This window comes from Oncorhynchus mykiss, chromosome 24, assembly GCF_013265735.2.
Source record: "Oncorhynchus mykiss isolate Arlee chromosome 24, USDA_OmykA_1.1, whole genome shotgun sequence".
Lineage (NCBI taxonomy): Eukaryota > Metazoa > Chordata > Actinopteri > Salmoniformes > Salmonidae > Oncorhynchus > Oncorhynchus mykiss.
In genome coordinates, this window is record NC_048588.1 from 19,481,451 (window position 1) to 19,503,554 (window position 22,104).

Sequence of the window (22,104 nt, forward strand, 5' to 3'; positions counted from 1 at the left end):
GTCAGACCACCTGACACCTGTCTGTTAAGTTTTGAAAAGGGAGACCTTTCTTACGTTTGCTTACTTCCTATTATTAGGTCATTTATTCCACCAATACACACATGCAGTAATGTACACGTGAGTTTCTGAATATGCTTAAGAACATTTTTAATATTTGGACTAAGGTGTTCTAAATTTAGCCTTTCCTTGACTCTTGGCTCACCTTCCCCTCCCGCCCCCAGCAGTGATGCCTTCCAGACTGAAAACAATGGACCCCCCAGATCCTTCCCCCACTCCTCGCCCTCCCTCAACACACACTCCCTGTGCCATTATGGGACATGCTGCCTCCGCCCACAAAGGGAGGGTGTGTGCATGTGTGTTTGTGTACGTGTGTGTATGTTGGTGCCCGACTTTGTGTGTACACGTTCAGCTTTATTCCCTAGTCCTCTGGAGTCCCATAAGGAAGAGTGGAGCATTAGGCCGCTCCTCTGCGCTGTTTCCGTGGCGATGGGGACACTCTGCTACACAGCACAGGAAGTGACTCTTGAAGTGCAGGAAAGGAATTCTCAGACAGAGGGCTGGCGGGCGGGGGCCACAAGGTGACGCTGACGTTATGAGGGCAGAAATATGACATTGAGACCAAGCATGCAATTCTTTTGGACAGGATATCACTGCCTGTCAACACACAGGTTTAAATCAGGCTCGTCCAGCTCTGTCTGGCCTATACTGAATGACCCTGAGCTAGCCCTGGCTATGCCCTAACAGCTCATGCATCAGCTATCAGGCCTAACTTTGTAGTGTTTTCCTGGTGCCCTAAAGGGAAAGGGGGATACCTAGTCAGTTGTCCAACAATGTATTCAACTGAAATGTGTCTTCCGCATTTAACCCAACCCCTCTGAATCAGTGAGGTGCGGGGGCTGCCATAATCGACATCCATGTCATCGGCGCCCGGGGAACAGTGGGTTAACTGCCTTGCTCAGGGGTAGAACCACAGATCTCTACCCTGTCAGCTCGGATATTTGATCCAGCAACCTTTCGGTTACTGGCCCAACGCTTCTACCCGCCAGGCTACCTGCCTCCCCAAAAGGTAGCACACAAACAGGAGTCTTAGGGTGATGTGGGTTCATCCTGTTTTGGGATGCTGCTGTAACCTTGAGCAGTGTCATTTTCCTGGAGTGTTTTGGTAAAAACAGACAGCTGTTATCATTAGAGGTTGTGTAGAGGAAGCCTCAGTGGTGGCCATCATTAGTTCCCCCTCTCCTCTCCTCTCCTCTCCTCTCCTCTCCTCTCCTCTCCTCTCCTCTCCTCTCCTCTCCTCTCCTCTCCTCTCCTCTCCTCTCCTCTCCTCTCCTCTCCTCTCCTCTCCTCCCCTCTCCTCTCCTCTCCTCTCCTCTCCTCTCCTCTCCTCTGTCCAGCCAGCTCTCCAGAGTCGTTACATCGCTCTTCGCTCCTACATGTCTCTCATCTCTTTCTTTAGATCTCTATGTATCATTTGGTTTGCATAGGAATACTTTTGCATGTGTTTGTGAGAAAGCTCTGAGTTGATTGTGCACAGTGTGTGTATGTGTGTCTGTGCACATGATATAAAGGTATTTGCATTTGAGAGCATAGAGGGAGAGTTTTTGTATGTGTTGTAGAGTGTGTGTGCGTCCATGTCTGTATCTGGACCCAGTGTGTGTGTGTGTTTCTGTGTCCAGAGTGTGTGTGTCCGTGTCTAACTCTGTATGGCAGGGTTCCAGTGTTAGAGCTGGGCCAGTGAGGGGTCTCTGCGTCTCACATCCCTCTTCAGTCAAACACAAACACACACGTCCGGCCAGCCTGGCCCACGCTATCTCTCCGTGCCTCCTAGTGCCAGATGCACACACCCTCTCTCTCTCCTCTCTCTCTCTCTAGGCCCACTCCTTCTCTTCCCACATTCCTCCTCTCCCTCCTCTCCAGTTCAGAACCCCTTGTACATCTCATTGTCTCCCTGCTCTTCATCTTTCTCCACTTCCTGTGTCCTGTTCCTTGTGCCCCCTACACCCTCCTCCTTCTCCCCCGTTCCTCTGTTTCTCTCCATTTCTTTCTCTCTCTCTCTCCCTCTCTCTCCATTGCTATCTCTCTCTCTCTCTCTCTCTCTCTCTCTCTCTCTCTCTCTCTCTCTTTCTCTCTCTCTCTCTCTCTCTTCGCGACGTGACTTTTAGCACAGACAGTGGGGTTGCTGCCAGCAAACTGTGGCAGGAGGCTGGAGAGGAGATGCACACACACACACACACTCCCCTAAATACACAAGGAACTGCGGTTCACACCAATGCCTAGTACACTTTATCTCTGTTCCCTGCAAATGTCCTTTCACATCAGGGGTCACACATTTCCTATGAGCTCACTATTTGGGTTGTAACATTATATAAGATGTAATAAGGCTTACCATCCAAAATGATTCAGTGATTATACAGTAATGTCCATAGTATTACGTTTCTCCACGTGATGATAATGGGTCGTCTCTGATGTGTCTCGAAACGGCTCTGGGTCGATATCGCTCGGTGACTATTTCCCTTTAAAAAAACACCTACACGCACAAACACTTTCATGAATTAGTTCACACCATTCTTTAACCTGGACTTAAACACCTGTATACTTACCTGTTGTTACTAAATAAATGTCTGTGGTTTTCCTCGCCTTCTCTTAGGTGAACCAGTTCCATTCTGTTGGCTCATGGTAGCAATGCTACATTTTACATGGGCTGTACGAACCACGCTAGCTCCGTTCATCATAGTTTGTCAACATTGTTACATCCTACTTGCATTACTTGTTAACCGCAGTTACAGAATAAAAATACACAGTTACAGGTTAAGTCCAAACATTTATTATTTTGTTAAAGTTTACATACAAAGTATTTTGCTATTACAAACACATACCTTTCCTGGTAGCCTTCACTGTGAGTATAAACAGACGGCCGCCGGTCAAATGAGGCAGTTATAGGGAAGATGGCGTCACCACGTTCTGTGTAAACCTGAATATTTGACCTGTTTTTCTAATGTATTATACCAACTAAAGTATTTTTCAATCATTATTACAGTCTGGACATGTTGGGTATTTAGTACTAGCTGAATAGTATTTAGCTGAATGTTGGTTATACCCTGGCTATGTGATGTAGCTGGAGATGATCTGTTGTTCATTTGAAAACTCTGTTGAGCAAGACTGGGCCATGTGATCCTGGGAACGAGAGAGTCTCTGTGTGCCCAGAGGGAGAGGGAATGAGAAAAAAAATATATATATATATATATATGTGAGAGGGGGGGTGGGGCAAGAGAGACAAGCCACAGCTGGTACAGGAAGTGAGTGAGGATGCCAGTGGAGGGCATGAGAAGGCATTGGGGAGACAGGTCATCAGAATGATTCCCCAATGGCACGCTAGGGCCTATAGGGCTGTGGTCAAAGTCAAAAGTAACGCTAGAATGATAACTATACAGGGAAAAGGTTGCCATTTGGGACTAAACCAGTGTTCTCCTAGAAGACGCCAAGCTTTCCAGACAGACAGAAACATGTCACTGGATGACAGAGGAGGAGTACGAAGGGGCTTTGCCAGGCCAAGGAGATGTACTCACGGAGATGTACTGTTTTTGTGTGGGTAGTGGTGGATGGAGCAACAAGCTCTCACAGTCTCATGTCAGAATTAGATGTTCATCCGTGTTTCTCAAGCCTCAAATTTCAAACATGTTCCAAATGTCAAATTTTGGAGTGTTTAAGTTTAGGCATTAACTCAGAATGTTTACTGTTAGGGTTACGTTTAAGCAGCATTAACTCAGAATGTTTACTGTTAGGGTTACGTTTAAGCAGCATTAACTCAGAATGTTTACTGTTAGGGTTACGTTTAAGCAGCATTAACTCAGAATGTTTACGGTTAGGGTAACGTTTAAGCAGCATTAACTCAGAATGTTTACTGTTAGGGTTACGTTTAAGCAGCATTAACTCAGAATGTTTACGGTTAGGGTAACGTTTAAGCAGCATTAACTCAGAATGTTTACTGTTAGGGTAACGTTTAAGCAGCATTAACTCAGAATGTTTACGGTTAGGGTTACGTTTAAGCAGCATTAACTCAGAATGTTTTCTGTTAGGGTTACGTTTAAGCAGCATTAACTCAGAATGTTTACTGTTAGGGTAACGTTTAAGCAGCATTAACTCAGAATGTTTACTGTTAGGGTTACGTTTAAGCAGCATTAACTCAGAATGTTTACTGTTAGGGTTACGTTTAAGCAGCATTAACTCAGAATGTTTACTGTTAGGGTTACGTTTAAGCAGCATTACTCAGAATGTTTACTGTTAGGGTTACGTTTAAGCAGCATTAACTCAGAATGTTTACGGTTAGGGTAACGTTTAAGCAGCATTAACTCAGAATGTTTACTGTTAGGGTAACGTTTAAGCAGCATTAACTCAGAATGTTTACGGTTAGGGTTACGTTTAAGCAGCATTAACTCAGAATGTTTTCTGTTAGGGTTACGTTTAAGCAGCATTACTCAGAATGTTTACTGTTAGGGTAACGTTTAAGCAGCATTAACTCAGAATGTTTACTGTTAGGGTTACGTTTAAGCAGCATTAACTCAGAATGTTTACTGTTAGGGTTACGTTTAAGCAGCATTAACTCAGAATGTTTACTGTTAGGGTAACGTTTAAGCAGCATTAACTCAGAATGTTTACTGTTAGGGTTACGTTTAAGCAGCATTAACTCAGAATGTTTACTGTTAGGGTTACGTTTAAGCAGCATTAACTCAGAATGTTTACTGTTAGGGTTACGTTTAAGCAGCATTAACTCAGAATGTTTACTGTTAGGGTTACGTTTAAGCAGCATTAACTCAGAATGTTTACTGTTAGGGTTACGTTTAAGCAGCATTAACTCAGAATGTTTTCTGTTAGGGTTACGTTTAAGCAGCATTACTCAGAATGTTTACTGTTAGGGTTACGTTTAAGCAGCATTAACTCAGAATGTTTACTGTTAGGGTTACGTTTAAGCAGCATTAACTCAGAATGTTTACTGTTAGGGTTACGTTTAAGCAGCATTAACTCAGAATGTTTACTGTTAGGGTTACGTTTAAGCAGCATTAACTCAGAATGTTTACTGTTAGGGTAACGTTTAAGCAGCATTAACTCAGAATGTTTACTGTTAGGGTTACGTTTAAGCAGCATTAACTCAGAATGTTTACTGTTAGGGTTACGTTTAAGCAGCATTAACTCAGAATGTTTACTGTTAGGGTTACGTTTAAGCAGCATTAACTCAGAATGTTTACTGTTAGGGTTACGTTTAAGCAGCATTAACTCAGAATGTTTACTGTTAGGGTAACGTTTAAGCAGCATTAACTCAGAATGTTTACTGTTAGGGTTACGTTTAAGCAGCATTAACTCAGAATGTTTACTGTTAGGGTTACGTTTAAGCAGCATTAACTCAGAATGTTTTCTGTTAGGGTTACGTTTAAGCAGCATTACTCAGAATGTTTACTGTTAGGGTTACGTTTAAGCAGCATTAACTCAGAATGTTTACTGTTAGGGTTACGTTTAAGCAGCATTAACTCAGAATGTTTACTGTTAGGGTTACGTTTAAGCAGCATTAACTCAGAATGTTTACTGTTAGGGTTACGTTTAAGCAGCATTAACTCAGAATGTTTACTGTTAGGGTAACGTTTAAGCAGCATTAACTCAGAAACAATGTCCTAGCAAAATTGAAACCTACTTGAAGGTAACAGCGCTCACTGTTGCCCCTGGTAACCAGTTACCACATCATCTCCCGACATCCTCAGACATGGATGAACGTTGAATTCTGACTTGCCTTACGGGTGACCTGGCTGGGACGGATACAGAGTGGACCTGGGACAATCACCCTTGCTGTGTTTATAGCCAGTCCAAACACAGACCAGCCACTGATGCTAATGGGGGTACTAATCTACGACTGCATGACACACACTTAGTCTTCTGAACTTTCCTATCACTAACATGTGCTCAAGTACAACACACTCACACTCACCCATCCAATGCAGCATTCGCATACAGAACATGGGATAATTAAGCAATAAGGCCCAAGGAGGTGTGGTATATGGCCAATATACCATGGCTAAGGGCTGTTCTTAGGCACAACGCAACCTGGACACAGCCCTTAGCCGTGGAAAATTGGCCATATATCACAAACCTCGAGGTGCCTTATTTCTATTATAAACTGGCTATCAACCTAATTAGAGTAGTAAAAATCAATGTGATATATCACATTTATTTCAATCAAATGTATTTATAAAGCCCTTTTTACATCAGCAGATGTCACAAAGTGCTGTACAGAAACCCAGCCTAAAACCCCAAACAGCAAGAAATGCAGATGTAGAAGCACAGTGGCTAGGAAAAACTCCCTAAAAAGGCAGGAACCTAGGAAGAAACCTAGAGAGGAACCAGGCCTTGAGGGGTGACCAGTCCTCTTCTGGCTGTTCCGGGTGGAGATTATAACAGTACATGGCCATTAAGGCCAGATTGTTCTTCAAGATGTCCTAATGTTCATAGATGACCAGCAGGGTCAAATAATAATAACAGTGGTTGTAGAGGGTGCAACAGGTCAGTCAGTACCTCAGGAGTAAATGTCTGCTATACCAAGGCTGTCAGCCAATCAGCATTCAGGTGTCGAACCACCTAGTTTATAATAAATGTTTCTCAATAACAAAAATCTTGAGTCTCAAACTTTGAGGAGACTGAGGACACTATGACTACACCACCCGATCTTACCCCCACACACACACACACACACACACACACACACACACACACACACACACACACACACACACACACACACACACACACACACACACACACACATACAGAAAGAGAGAAACAAGAAACAACACCCTTGGTTTTCTTCTCACTACAACTTCATTAGCCATTGCTAAAACCCAGTCCAGCAGAATGAAAGTGAGAGTAATTTATTGCCCCTGTCAATGTGTACAGAATACTAAGGGACTGCTTTTAAGGATGTAACTTCATATTCTGCAGAGGTAACTGACACCCAGCTCTCAATGCCTCATTGACTTTTTGTACTCAGTCCACCAACCACCAACCCTTTCCAATACACTCACACAAACGCATGCACGCCTCAAACACATAGAGGCACACACTCACACACACTAGCACATACACACACACACGTATGCACACACACTTACACAGGTGCCTGTCCAGTCCAGACCCAGCCCACGCCTGACATCACCGCATCAAACAACAGCATCAACCACTGCTCCAACTGATACGTTCACTCACACATCACTAACACATCACTCACACATCACTCAAACAGCACTCAAACATCACTCACACATCACTCACACATCACTCAAACATCACTCACACATCACTCAAACATCACTCACACATCACTCAAACATCACTAACACATCACTCACACATCACTCACACATCACTCAAACATCACTAACACATCACTAACACAGCACTCACACATCACTCACACATCACTCAAACATCACTCAAACATCACTAACACATCACTAACACAGCACTCACACATCACTCAAACATCACTCAAACATCACTAACACATCACTGACACAGCACTCACACATCACTCACACATCACTCACACATCACTCAAACATCACTCACACATGCCAACAATTGTACATCAACTAGCACTCTCACATTCATCAACGCTCACACATGCAAACACAAACTCATTTTGCATATGCTAATGCATTTTTACTCACACACGCACACATACATACAAATATGTTGGAAAACACACACACCACTCCTCCGTCTGCAATGGAATTGTGTTTGCATGTCAACTCATTAGCTTGCAGATCCTCCTGTCCCCCTGTAGGCATGTAAAGTCTCTCTCTCGTCTATTCTATCTCTCTCTCTCTCTCTCTCTCTCTCTCTCTCTTTCTCTCCCTCCCTCCCTAGACATCTTATTATCCCCATGTGAATGAATGTGTTAGTTCTGGCCCTGCCTCTCTGGCTGCCATGTCTCTGTTCTGTTCTGAGCTCCAGAGCTGGCTCAGGCTCACCTAGCCAGCCAACCAGCCAGTCAGTGAATCAGCCAGCCAGTCAGCCAGGCAATCTTCCCCCCACTCCCCCCCAGGCCACGGGGGCTCCGTCTGGACTTGTCAGGCCTCCGCTGTGCTGGATGTGCACATTCTGACTGTAAAAGTCCCTGTTTACCATGTGCTTCCCCACAGCTTCCAGCATCCATACATTACTTATTCATTATCCTGAGCTGCTTAGAATGTAGTACAACTAGCAGTTCCATGGAGGCTGGTACACATGGATACATGCTTTGTTATTACAGAACGTATTTTCATATTTGATGAAGTTGTAGATTGTAGTGGGTGGTGGTTGTGAGTGTGTTGTTCTGTGTGGGTAAGGGGTGGTAGGTGTTAGGGACAAGAGGCCTTGTGGTCATATTTGTGTGCGTCTTCATCTCTTTGTGTTTATGTATTTTGGGCATGTGTGTGTGCTCATGTTTGTGTGTGTTCATGTTTGTATTGTATGTGTGTGCTTACAGCAAGCTGAGAGGAACAGGATGGGTGGTTCTGTCAAGGCAGGTGCCCACATTTGAGTCAATCATAGGGCAGGAAATGGCAATGGCATACACACACTCTGTCTCTCTCTCACACACACACACACACACACACACACACACACACACACACACACACACACACACACACACACACACACACACACACACACACACTGCCAACAACAACACACCCATGATCTCACCCTGGCCCCTTTTTGCAGAAGTGTCATGTTTCCTCTGTCCCTGTGACCTCGTTTGTCTCTATGTACTCTATCTACCTGATCCTGTATCTATTGAGTTTCTCTCTAGAGGTCATCACTATGACACTAATACACTCTTAGAAAAAAAGGGTTCCTGAATGGTTCTTCAGCTGTCCTCATAGGAGAACCCTTTTTGGTTCCAGGTATAACCCTTTTGGGTTCCGTGTAGAAACCTCTGTAGAAAAGGTTCTGCATGGAACCCAAAATGGTTATGCAAAGGGTTCTCCTATAGGGACAGCCGAAGAACCCTTAAAGGTTCTAGATAGCACAGTTTTCTGTGTGCCACAGATGCCACAGATCCCACGAATGTGCACAGGTAGCCTTCAAGATATTTTTGAAGCAGCCTAATCGGATTAAAACATTGTGACTGGTTGTGTTTATGCAACACATAAAAGGTCATACAGTTGAAGTCGGAAGATTACTTACACTTTAGCCAAATACATTTAAACTCAGTTTTTCATAATTCCTGACATTTAATCCTGGTAAAAATCCCCCCCTAAGACATTTTTGGGGCTGCCTCTCGGGCTTCCTTGCCAGCCGTGTTCCCTCGTATCGCTGGCTCCTCTCTCCGGCTGCCTCTGCTCTCCTAGCTGCCTCCACCTGTTCCCATGTGTAGCAACCCTTGCCGTCCTCCCATGTCCAGGAGTCCTGACATCGCTGCTGCCCGTTACCACGCTGCTTTGTCCTTTTGTGGTGGGTGTTTCTGTAAGGGTTGTCTTCGGGAGAAAGAGAGGAGGACCAAAGCCCAGCGTGGTAAGTGTTCATGATGATGTTTAATTAAAACTCAGAACACGGGCCTCCCGGGTGGCACAGTGGTTAAGGGCGCTGTACTGCAGCGCCAACTGTGCCATCAGAGTCCCTGGGTTCGTGCCCAGGCTCTGTCGTAATCGGCCGTGACCGGGAGGTCCGTGGGGCGACGCACAATTGGCCTAGCGTCGTCCGGGTTAGGGAGGGATTGGTCGGTAGGGATATCCTTGTCTCATCGCGCACCAGCGACTCCTGTGGCGGGCCGGGCGCAGTGCGCGCTAGCCAAGGTTGCCAGGTGCACGGTGTAGCCTCCGACACATTGGTGCGGCTGGCTTCCGGGTTGGATGCGCGCTGTGTTAAGAAGCAGTACGGCTGGTTGGGTTGTGTATCGGAGGACGCATGACATTCAGCCTTCGTCTCTCCCGAGCCCGTACGGGAGTTGTAGCAATGAGACAAGATAGTAGCTACTACAACAATTGGATACCACGAAAATTGGGGAGAAAAAGGGGTAAAAAAAATAATAATAATAATTTAAAAAATTACTCAGAACACTAAACAATAAATCACAACCTGAATTTACAAAACCGAAACAGTACCGTGTGGCCCAAACACTCACACGGAAACAAACACCCACAAAGCAAAAGTGAAACCCAGGCTACCTAAGTATGATTCTCAATCAGAGACAACTAACGACACCTACCTCTGATTGAGAACCATACTAGGCCGAACACAAAAACCAACATAGAAAAACAAACACAGACTGCCCACCCCAACTCACGCCCTGACCATACTAAAACAAAGAATAAAATAACAGAACTATGGTCAGAACGTGACAATCACTTGTTTGAGACAGGGATGTTGTTTCAATCTGCCAATTTATAAGCAAGTTCTCTGCATTTGAGGCTACTAAGCCCATGAAACTCAGACTCTGTGTCATCAGATAAGACCTTGTGCACGGTGTAGCCTCTGTCATAGCCTCTCTTCACACAGGTACATGTTTGTTTTCCTTTTTGTCAATGCACCCCTTCAGTGTCATTCAATCAATTATGTCCATCCCTTGCTGCTGCTCAAATGGGCTTCTTTCCCTCTCTCACTTCCTTGGCTGCTCTCTCAAGAACCTCAAGGGGGCTAGACCCTTGCTTGTTTTATGTTTGTACACTCAAAAAAAAGGGATATCTAGAACCTACAAGGGTTCTTTGGCTGTCCCCATAGGAGAACCCTTTGAAGAACTCTTTTTGGTTCCAGGTAAAACCCTTTCCACATTGGGTTCTACATGGAACCCAAAAGGGTTCTACCTGGAACCAAAATGGGTTCTCCTATGGGGACAGGCGAACAACCCTTTTGGAACCCCTTTCTCTCAGAGTGTATACATGGGGGCATAATGATATCTGCTATGTAACAATAGAAAATGCCTATCTTGAGTTCATATGCATGACACATTTAAAAAAATATTATGCATATTATGCATAAAACTGACCAAATGTAATCATAATTTCTATGTGTTATTTTTTTATTTAACCAATATTTAACTAGGCAAGTCAGTTAAGAACAAATTCTTATTTACAATGACAGCCTAACCCGGCCAAACCCAGACGACGCTGGGTAAATTGTGCACCGCCCTATGGGACTCCCAATCACGGTCGGATGTGATGCAGCCTAGATTCGAATCTGGGACTATAGTGACGCCTCTTGCACTGAGATGCAGTGTCTTGTGTTGTTAGACCGTTGCGCCACTCGGGAGCTCAATAGTGGTCATTGGATCAACTTAACCCATGGCCATTGGCTCAATTTACCCCAAGGCAAACATTTTGACTATATTAGCCTGATGTATAAAACAATCTTAAAATTATTATTATTATTATAAAATTGTGGTTTAGATACAAGCATCATAAAACCTTAAAATATTACCTTTTGAAAATCCATTTTTTGCAAGTAACTTACCACTTTTTCCACATGGTTTCTCTTCACAGACTCCATGAAATGATCATCTCTTCCTAAATATTTGGTCACATGACTCATTTTGTGTATAGTTTCCTGTGTATGGTCTCCCCTACATGTCTGACCAGTAGCCATTTTACCAACATGCTGCTTTATGTTTAATCAACCATCGTTCAATAGAAAAGTCTCTCATGTCCTACCAATGTTCCATTGTTCTCTCTGTTACTCGACACCTGCAGCTGCTGTTGTTGTACTACTCTGCAATCTGCAACCCCTCTACTTTCCACAGCAGGTGAACTGGGTGAGGATGGTGGGATATTCATTTCTTTAACAACTCAAGTTAGGGGTACACATACTTAGCCGGAGTGCTCGGCTGCACTTGATCTTTTTCTACTTGTCAAAAGCAGGAGCAGCCATAACAGCAGAGGATCAGCAGGGAGTTGGGTTGGGGAATTAATTCACAGAAACAGAGAGGGAGAGAGGAGAACCATGTTCTCATACAAGATGTTTTCCTTTTGTTCAGCTGCACAACCACACCTTAAATGAGGAGAGGGAGCAAGAGAGAGCACTGGACAGGGTGGAGGAGAGGAGGGGAGGAGGAGAGGTGGGGGATCATTGAATAGCTGGGCATAATGTGCTCTGGGCAGTCCCAGACCCAGCTGTTTTCCATTCTGTGGGAGTCCAAGGAGTGAGAGAAGGAGTGAGAGAAGGAATAGAGGGAGAGAGGGGAAGGGTGGACAGGGAGAGGAAGAGAGAGGAAGAGAGACACAGAGAGAGACTCATGTGGTGAAGAACATGAGGGTTGGGTATGACATACGACCGAGTTAGAGGTCTGGGTAGAGAGGAGAGATCAGAAGATCAATACCCTCTTAACAGCTCTGCCCCTCAACAGACACTCACATACACATGCTAGCTCCCTTTATAGGCTAAAGTGGTGTGTGATTGTGTGTTTGTTTGGGGGGTGGGGGGGCTAAATGCTGAGCAGACAGACAGCGTGTGTATGTCCTGACTCTGGCAAGGACCCTGACCCTGAGGATGAAACAACAGTCAGATTGCCCTTCTCATCCAGTCCCCCCTCACCCCTGCCTTCCTAACCTCGGTCCCCCACCTTCCTCACCTCGGTTGCCCGCATCCTTCCCCTCACCTCAGTCCCCCGCCTTCCTCCCCTCTCAACGGTCCAGTGGTGTAAAGTACTTAAGTAAAAATACTTTAAAGTACTACTTAAGTCATTTTGGGGGTATCTGTACTTTACTATTTATATTTTTGCCTACTTTTACTTCGCTACATTCCTGAAGAAAATAATGTACTTTTTACTCCATAAATTTTCCCTGACATCCTAAAGTACTCAATAAGTAAAATGGTCCAATTCACACACTTATCAAGAGAACATCCCTGGTCAACCCTACTGCCTCTGATCTGATGGACTCACTAAACAGAGAACATCCCTGCTCATCCCTACTGCCTCTGATCTGGCGGACTCACTAAACACAAATGCTTCGTTTGTAAATTATGTCTGAGTGTTGGAGTGTGCCCCTGGCTATCCGTCATTTAAAAAAAAACAAGACAATGGTATTGTCTGGTTTACTTAATATACAGAATTTGAAATGGTTTATACTTTTACTTTTGATACTTAAGTACATTTTAGCAGTTTAATTTACTTTTGATTCTTAAGTACATTTCAAACCAAGTACTTTTAGACTTTTACTCAAGTAGTATTTTACTGGGTGATTTTCACTTTTACTTGAGTAATTTTCTATTAAGGTATCTTTACTTTTACTCGAGTATTACTCGACAATTTAGTACTTTTTCCACCCCTGCCTCAGTCCCCCGCCTTCCACCCCTCACCTCGGTCCCCCGCCTTCCTCCCCTCACCTCGGTCCCCCACCTTCCTCCCCTACTTCTCCAGGGTTCAACGCTGCATTCCAGACGCCACACACAGCCAGGCCTGCATACTGTCCACACACACACACACAGCCACTCCCATTCCTAGATGTTGTTTTCCTAGAAGACTACTGGGATGTCTATGCAGAATGGTGGTACACTCAGTACCTAGGGGCCTTGTTGGTATGACCATCTGAAATGGAGAGTTACCTTTGACTGATATTTGGCCTATTTAGTTCCACCTGGTCAAATTCTTGGTACATATACAGTTGAAGTCGAAAGTTTACATACACTTAGGTTGGAGTCATTAAAACCTTTTTTTGAACGACTCCACAAATTTCTTGTTAACAAACTATAGTTTTGGCAAGTCGGTTAGGACATCTACTCTGAGCATGTGTAACAGTATAACTTTAGACCGTCCCCTCGCCCATACCCGGGCGCGAACCAGGGACCCTCTGCACAAATCATCAACAGTCACCCACGAAGCATCGTTACCCATCGCTCCACAAAAGCCGCGGCCCTTGCAGAGCGAGGGGAACTACTACTTCAAGGTCTCAGAGCAAGTGACGTCAACGATTGAAATGCTATTTAGCGCGTACCACCGCTAACTAGCTAGCCGTTTCACATCCATTAAACATGAACAAGTAATCTTTCCAACAATTGTTTACAGACAGATTATTTCACTTATAATTCACTGTATCACAATTCCACTGGGTCAGAAGTTTACATACACTAAGTTGACTGTGCCTTTCAACAGCTTGGATAATTCCAGAAAATGATGTCAGGGTTTTAGAAGCTTCTGATAGGCTAATTGACATCATTTGAGTCAATTGGAGGTGTACCTGTGGATGTATTTCAAGGCCTACCTTCAAACTCAATGTCTCTTTGCTTGACGTCATAGGAAAATCAAAAGAAATCAGCCAAGACCTCAGAAAAAATTGTAGACCTCCACAAGTCTGGTTCATCCTTGGAAGCAATTTCCAAACGCCTGAAGGTACCACGTTCATCTGTACAAACAATAGTATGCAATTATAAACACCATGGGACCACGCAGCCGTCATACCGCTCAGGAAGGGGACGCCAGACACGTTCTGGCTCCTAGAGATGAACGTACCTTGGTGCGAAAAGTGCAAATCAATCCCAGAACAACAGCAAATGACCTTGTGAAGATGCTGAAGGAAACAGGTACAAAAGTATCTATATCCACAGTAAAACGAGTCCTATATCGACATAACCTGAAAGGCCGCTCAGCAAGGAAGAAGCCACTGCTCAAAAACTGCCAGAAAAAAAGCCAGACTACGGTTTGCAACCACACATGGCGACAAAGATCGTACTTTTTGGAGAAATGTCCTCTGGTCTGATGAAACAAAAACAGAACTGTTTGGCCATAATGACCATTGTTTTGTTTGGAGGAAAAGGGGGATGCTTGCAAGCCGAAGAACACCATCCCAACCGTGAAGCACGGGGGTGGCAGCATCATGTTGTGGGGGTGCTTTGCTGCAGGAGGGACTGGTGCACTTCACAAAATAGAAAATGGGTCCTCCAAATGGACCATGACCCCAGACATACTTCCAAAGTTGTGGCAAAACAGCTTAAGGACAACAAAGTCAAGGTATTGGACTGGCCATCACAACGCCCTGACCTCAATCCTATAGAAAATTTGTGGGCAGAACTAAAAAAGTGTGTGCGAGCAAGGAGGCCTACAAACCTGACTCAGTTACACCAGTTCTGTCAGGAAGAATGGGCCAAAATTCCCCCAACTTATTGTGGGAAGGTTGTAGAAGGCTACCCGAAGAGTTTGACCCAAATAAAACAATTGAAAGGCAATGCTACCAACTAATTGAGTGTATGTAAACTTCTGACCCACTGGGAATGCAATGAAAGAAATAAAAAGCTGAAATAAATCACTCTCTACTATTATTCTGACATTTTACATTCTTAAAATAAAGTGGTGATCCTAACTGACCCAAGACAGGGAATTTTTACCAGGATTAAATGTCAGGAATTGTGAAAAACTGAGTTTAAATGTATTTGGCTAAGGTGTATGTAAACTTCCAACTATCTTGAGTTCCAACTGTACATGTACTTGGCAAATAAAAGTGATTCTGATTTGGGCTATGAACTTTGCTTCAGCAGCCTCTATCTGCCATTAGCCAGCTCCCCTGTACGGCCAGCAGGGCACACCTTGGCAATGCCCTAAAAGCATGAACATGTTCTCAATGTAACCAAAGTGAGTTTAAATTATGTAGATTGAATGCTATCCTTGGCATGTGGCTCCATATGTTTTTTACGCTCATATCCTTGTTGATCATGATCTCATATACTGTACCTACTGTGTGTATGTCAGTGATTAAATATATGCCCATGAGTCTGTGCCTTGCAAGGAATGTCCATAAGAGTGCTTGTGTGACAGGCTGGGGGGGATGGTGGTGGGTATGGGGTTGTTGCATAGTTATAGCACCCACCGTCTGTGCCCCCTGACATTATCATTCTGGGTCAGGGCACCATTGCCCGATACCAGACACCTCAGACCTTTGCCATTTGATTTGACGCGTTGCAGGGGGGCAGAGTGAGGTATGGCACACTGCCAGTGAAGCCCTGCCCTTTTCAGACCACCTCATCAGAATCTGCCCTGGCATAGGCATCTCTGCCTTGGCCCCGCTACCCCTGCCCGCCAAGGCTCAGGACAGGAATAAAGCTAGCTGGGGCACTCTGGGGAACTCACTATTGGAACACTGTATATCATGTTGGTATATGAGCTTCTCAATGAAATCACAGAACAGAGCTGGCTCATTACCAAAGAGAAGTTTGCATTTACAGTATATAGTGAATTTCTGTATTTGAAGATAGATTATTTTGTGGCACTGACCGTGTGAATGTTCTGTGTCATAATGTTCCTATTCGTTGAACGTGAAGTTGGTGGTGCAAGTAGAGCTCTATATTTCAGGTACAGCGTTCTCTCTTTTTTCCTCCATGTCAAGAAGCAAGTCATAGCAAGGTGCTGGCTATGGATCCATATCCGATATGTATGGAAATTATACAATGATTTCACATGTGCTGTGAATAGCCCATCAGGAAACGTGCACACATGGTGTGTGTGTACATGTGTGTGTACATGTGTGCGTCTGGCTGCTCTTGCTCTTGCTGACAGGGTAATTGACCTGTTCAGTGTTGCATATGGACCTACTGTGATGCATGAGATTCCGCTGAAATTCTTACTTTCACATGAGGTTCGTGTCTCTGTTCCATTGGTCTTTATTTCCGAATGCATAAAAAAAGACAAGGTAATCACCATTGACATTCGGTAATACCTCAATGAATTATTTCCTGCACAGGTGATAAAAGCTGCACTTTTTGATTAGTCTCTCGGAAGGTAAAATAGCTATCTCACTCATCTCAGGTATTTGATGGAAGCCGAATCACAGACTGCATTGTGTGAGCTGCCACTGTTTGGCACAATGCAGTGAAGCTCTTCAACAAAACACTAGGGGCTCTATTCAATCCGTAGGACTGAAGATCAGCTTTATAGCAAGATTGACAATTAAAGGCAATGCCCCCGTGGTGGCGGAGACGCATTCACGGTAAATGCTGCATATGTCGGCTCAATCAGAAATGACCTTTAAATGTGGACTGTGCTAGAATGCAGATATTCTGCGCTACGGATTGAATTGAGCCCAGGTGCTGAAAGACAATCTTATTGATTTGACTGGATTCATTCCTTAAAAGTGACTAGAAAAATAAAATGAGAAGACAGCCGCTTTGTGAAACCATTATGCAATTCATTTTTATTGCCAAGTTGATTTTGAGTATAGAAACAAACAAAAAACATACAATTCTCACAATGGCTTAAAAAAAATTAAAGCCTTATCAAACATGATTTATTAAGACACAATTGTAATGTACACAAAACAATGACCTATAAAACATTTAGACATGCAATAAATACATTCATTTCACTAAAGCAAAATAAGAACAATATTGACCATGTAAAGTAGAAAAATACTGTTAGTTTTTTTGTGTATTGCTTTCTATTCAAGACCGTGGTTTATATTTTCAAGAAAGCGCTTGAAAAAAAATTTATATTTGAAATTAATAAAATAAAAAAATACTGGTGTGCTTGTTTGGTAAATAAAGTTCCATTATCTCCCTGGAGACAGAATAATATCTGATGTCAATTGGTTGTTTTACTGTAAGTTCAGTGCTTCTGTCTTCCCCTTTCTCTGTCTATCCCTATTCAGTCTACATACCTGCTGAACTTTCCTACTCTGTCTATCCCTATTCAGTCTACATACCTGCTGAACTTTCCTACTCTGTCTATCCCTATTCAGTCTACATACCTGCTGAACTTTCCTACTCTGTCTATCCCTATTCAGTCTACATACCTGCTGAACTTTCCTACTCTGTCTATCCCTATTCAGTCTACATACCTGCTGAACTTTCCTACTCTGTCTATCCCTATTCAGTCTACATACCTGCTGAACTTTCCTACTCTGCAACCACAAATTCAAATTCTACTTCCACCTCAATCACCCCAGTAATCTTTATCAGATGATGGACCAAATTCACCATTTCTATATGGGATCAAATTGGTTGTGTGTGTGAGTTTAATGTAAATGGGCAGTGTGTTTAGGAGTGTGTGGACCCTCGGCTCTGTGACATTCTGGCAGGCGTCTCAGTGTGTGTTCAGTTCAGGCTGTCAGTAACATTGCCTTTGCTTTAGTAATGACTTTTTCTACAAGAACTGACACTCCAAATGGAGCAGGGAAGCCTAATTAAATCCGACCTAATCTGGAACAGCCAGTCATGAACAGTGACAGGGCAGTCTGCCATCCAGCTGTGTGTTTGTTCGTGTGTCTGCATTTTGTTTGTGTCTGTGTGTATCTGTGTACTCATACATGACTATTAGACCCCAGATTAGATCCGAAACTGAACTGCTATTTTCACCAAAATAGTTGTGTTTTCCTGTTAAGTTGTTTGTTGTTTCAGTCAATTCACTTTAGGAGAAGTACCGTAAATGAATCGTATTAATAGAGTCAAGCCTTGAGAAACGGCAATATGATATTCTAGATTACACGGTGTCTTCGTAGTCTGTCTTGTCTGTTGATCAGGTCTGCGGTCTGACTATTTCACTGCCCGGTGGAGACAGAACGCTCCAAGCAAAACACACTGAAGAAGACATGGGGCAGCCACCAGCCACAACTCCCTCCTCTGCTTCAACAAAGACTGTCTGTCTCTGTCATGTGGAGACTGGGTGATGATTTGAAGGCCTGGTAAGAAGACACCAATGCTGAGGGCACCCAGACTGAGACGCCAACATGAAAACCTGACGATGCAGCAGTTCACCGCCACTCAGTTTTTTCTATGTTGTTTACTTAAGCTATGACTGGTACTTCAACTCTCTCATTCTTTCTCTCTATTTCTTTCTCTCCCTCTCCATCTCAGCACATGACTTGGCTGGTGGAGCTGTGGTCTGGCTCAATTGTGCAATTTCATCCACTCATGTTTACTTTACTGGCATCTTTCTTAGCATATTTCCCTCTGAACATTTCTCGTCTTATCCTGCGTTTCCTCAATAATGATGGTGTCTGTCTCTTATATTCCTTTGAAAAATACTTCTGGACTTGAAAAGCAAGCACATAATAACGTCGTCAAATTTTGAAGTTCATTTTGGAACTTGATCAGGGTGTTAAGAAAAATAAAGTAGTTGTTCGCATAAACATTTAGACAACTGTCTTCTTCAGCAGGAAAAACAACTGGAAGCGACTTGATCATGGGAGAGAGGAGGCGTAGGGAAGGAGGAGTAGAGGAGGAGGGTTGGCGGCGTGGGCTAGTGGTTTGTGCTGAGTGTCAAGAAGAGAGCGGGAGACAGATGGAGGTGAGAGCAGTGCTTTGAGGTAACAAAGTAAGAAAAAGTAGGAGATCAGTGGTTGGATCGGGGAGAGAGGAAAAGGAGGACAAGGAGGAAGCAACATGCGAGAGGAAAGGCGATTGAGGAGGGTTTTAGGGGGTCACGAGGGTAATAAAAATTATAATTCAATGAATTTTCCAGAAAAGTGCAGTTTGGGGGAATAAATGGAGGAAAGCAGCTGCTTGTAATAAAGGCCAATGAAAGTGTCAAGTCTCTCCTTCCCTTCTAATTCAACCCGGTCCACTGTAGGAACCAGTGGAGGCTCCTCAGAGAAGGAAGGGGAAGACCATCCTCCTCAGTGAATTTCATAAAAATAAAAATTGTAAAACATTTCAAAAGTTATCCTTTTTAGATAACACTATACAAAATATATTCACGTCACCAAATAATTGATTCAAACACTTTTTTTGCAATGAAGGTCTACAGTAGCCTCAACAGCACTCTGAAGGGTAGCACCATGGTGTAGCCAGAGGACAGCTAGCTTCTGTCCTCCTCTGGGTACATTGACTTCAATACAAAACCTAGGAGGCTCATGGTGCTCACCCCCTTCCATAGACTTAGACAGTAATTATGACACCTTCCAGAGGATGTCCTCCAACCTATCAGAGCTCTTGCAGCATGAACAGACATGTTGTCCACCCAATCGAAGCATCAGATAATTAATCTAGTACTGAAAGCATAAGCTACAGCTAGTTAACACTGCAGTGCATACAATGTGGTGAGATAGAGAGTTTGTAATGTTTTTCAGGCTCACTTACTTAGCTAGCAAATGCAGCTAGCTAGTTTAGCCTATTCAAACAACCTGCTCAAACAGGTTGCTATGTTGGCTAGCTGGCTATGACTATCCAACACAACACTGGAACTCTTCCCATTCAAGGTAAGCTTTTGGTTTTACTAATTTATTGCCACCGGGGCCCATCGGTAAACTGCTTACTGACTGTACATTGTAAACGTGTTGTTTGATTGTAGCGGGTTTACTAACACATTAGTTCTATTAGCTATGTTGACTAGGACGTTACTTTAGCTAATATGGTGACAACAGTGTAGACCGTGTGTAGCGGTTCTGATATGGTTTGGAAAGGTTTTTTCGCCTGGTCACAGACAGCTGATGTGTTGTGCATTGAAGTCCAGGGAAAAGGTGAGAGGAGGAGAGTGCATAGATGACAGAAGGAATACAATATGGCTGCTATCAAAGTGAACTGTGTTTATGCGTGATCAGGGGTGTATTCATTCTGCCGATTCTGTTGAAAAAAACGAAACGGGGATAAACATACATGAATTTGTCCAATAGAAACTCTCGTTTGCAACTGTTGGACTAATGATTACATCCTAGATCAGCTAGATACAGGGAAGTGTCACCTCAAATGTTTCTCTCGACCTGTGCGCACCTACATTGTAAACTTTCATTCATAGGCTGGGTTGTATCAACCTCATGATGGGTAAAGGGAACATTTGATTATCATGTAGTAGCCTAAACCTATCACATTACATTGAACTGGGTGAATGGAATCTGAATGACAGTGATCCAATATGCTGCAATAGAAATAAGGCCATGCTCAAACATTTTTTGTTGTTGTTAATAGACCAATAAGAAAGAGAATTCCAAACCTCTCTGCCAATAACAGCTAGTTTTCAGTTTTCCCCTCCCTACTCAGATCACTCCCAGACACAGACTTGCTTGAGAAATTGCTCTTTGCTAAGAAGCTATTTTTTGGGATAATTTTGATTGAAACAATCAAAGTAAGGTACTTAATTAATACCCAGAAAGGATGTAATATTTAAATAAAAACAGCTTCATTAGACCTTTAATTTGTTAAGAGTTTTCTGATTTTTTAAAAATTCTTAATGTTTTCTGAATGGCGAGGTTTAGAACTAAGATCAGTCTTTCATATTTAAACAATGGGCTTATGTCCACCCTGCTGAGCTCTCCATGCTCCTCTCCCTCCCTACTCCCTCCCAATCTTCATCTGTGTCTCTATCGGTCTGCAAGCAGATACACACTGCACATCCTGCTCAACGCTAAGGCCCAGCCAACAGTTCACTTCCTGCTCCTTCACTCCTCTGCTCGCCTTCACACCAGAACTATTCCCAGAGCATACATTAACCGGCATTCATATACTCAAATAGCATGTGGACACAAACAGACAAACCAACACTTCCCCCTTTAAACTCACGCTCACGCGCACGCACACACACACACACACACACACACACACACACACACACACACACACACACACACACACACACACACACTCTGCCCCCTATATGTCATTTCAGAACAGTAACGCTGGACATTATCTGCCTCTCTCTTCCTGTACAGATTTGGAGTGTCAGTGGAAACTATTTCTTTCTTGTTTTAACGGTGCGAGAAAAGGAAACGAGAGAGAGTGAACTAATGAATGAGAGACAGAACGAGCAGGAGAGATTTATATTCCCACCATTGACATCAACTTCAAATGGGCTGTTCCCTCTCGTCTATGGGGCTTCACATGTCTGTGGTCCAACCTCATACTGCCATGATAAATCGAAGATTGATATTGTCCACTGCCCCTGTCAATTCACATGTCATTTAAACGACTTTCTTATGTTATAACAAAACAGCTGTGCCCATACAGTTTCCATGTAGACTATTTTTCTAAATGAACTTTGGAGCCAAGTGTGGATTTTTGTGTTTCACGTAGGCTGCTGGGAACCGCTGCATGTACTGCAGTCCAAAACAAGCTGGCTTAAAGTGTGTTTGTGTATAAATACACACAGCCTTATTCATCATCAGCTCACAAAGCCTCCTCCAGAGAAATGGGTCAAACAACTTGAGGCTATAGCTTTCATCCACTCAGAGC

At 43.6% G+C, this 22,104-nt stretch overlaps 1 long non-coding RNA gene across 1 annotated transcript; it reads right to left on the reverse strand.

Annotated features, from left to right (window-relative positions):
* Window positions 1-17,111: 17,111 nt before the first annotated feature.
* Window positions 17,112-19,630, reverse strand: LOC118944022. The gene is made up of 2 exons (XR_005039330.1): window positions 17,826-19,630; window positions 17,112-17,780 (listed from the first exon to the last, which is right to left on the reverse strand). It is a non-coding gene; the product is annotated as an uncharacterized LOC118944022 (long non-coding RNA).
* Between the last annotated feature and the right edge of the window lie 2,474 nt (window positions 19,631-22,104).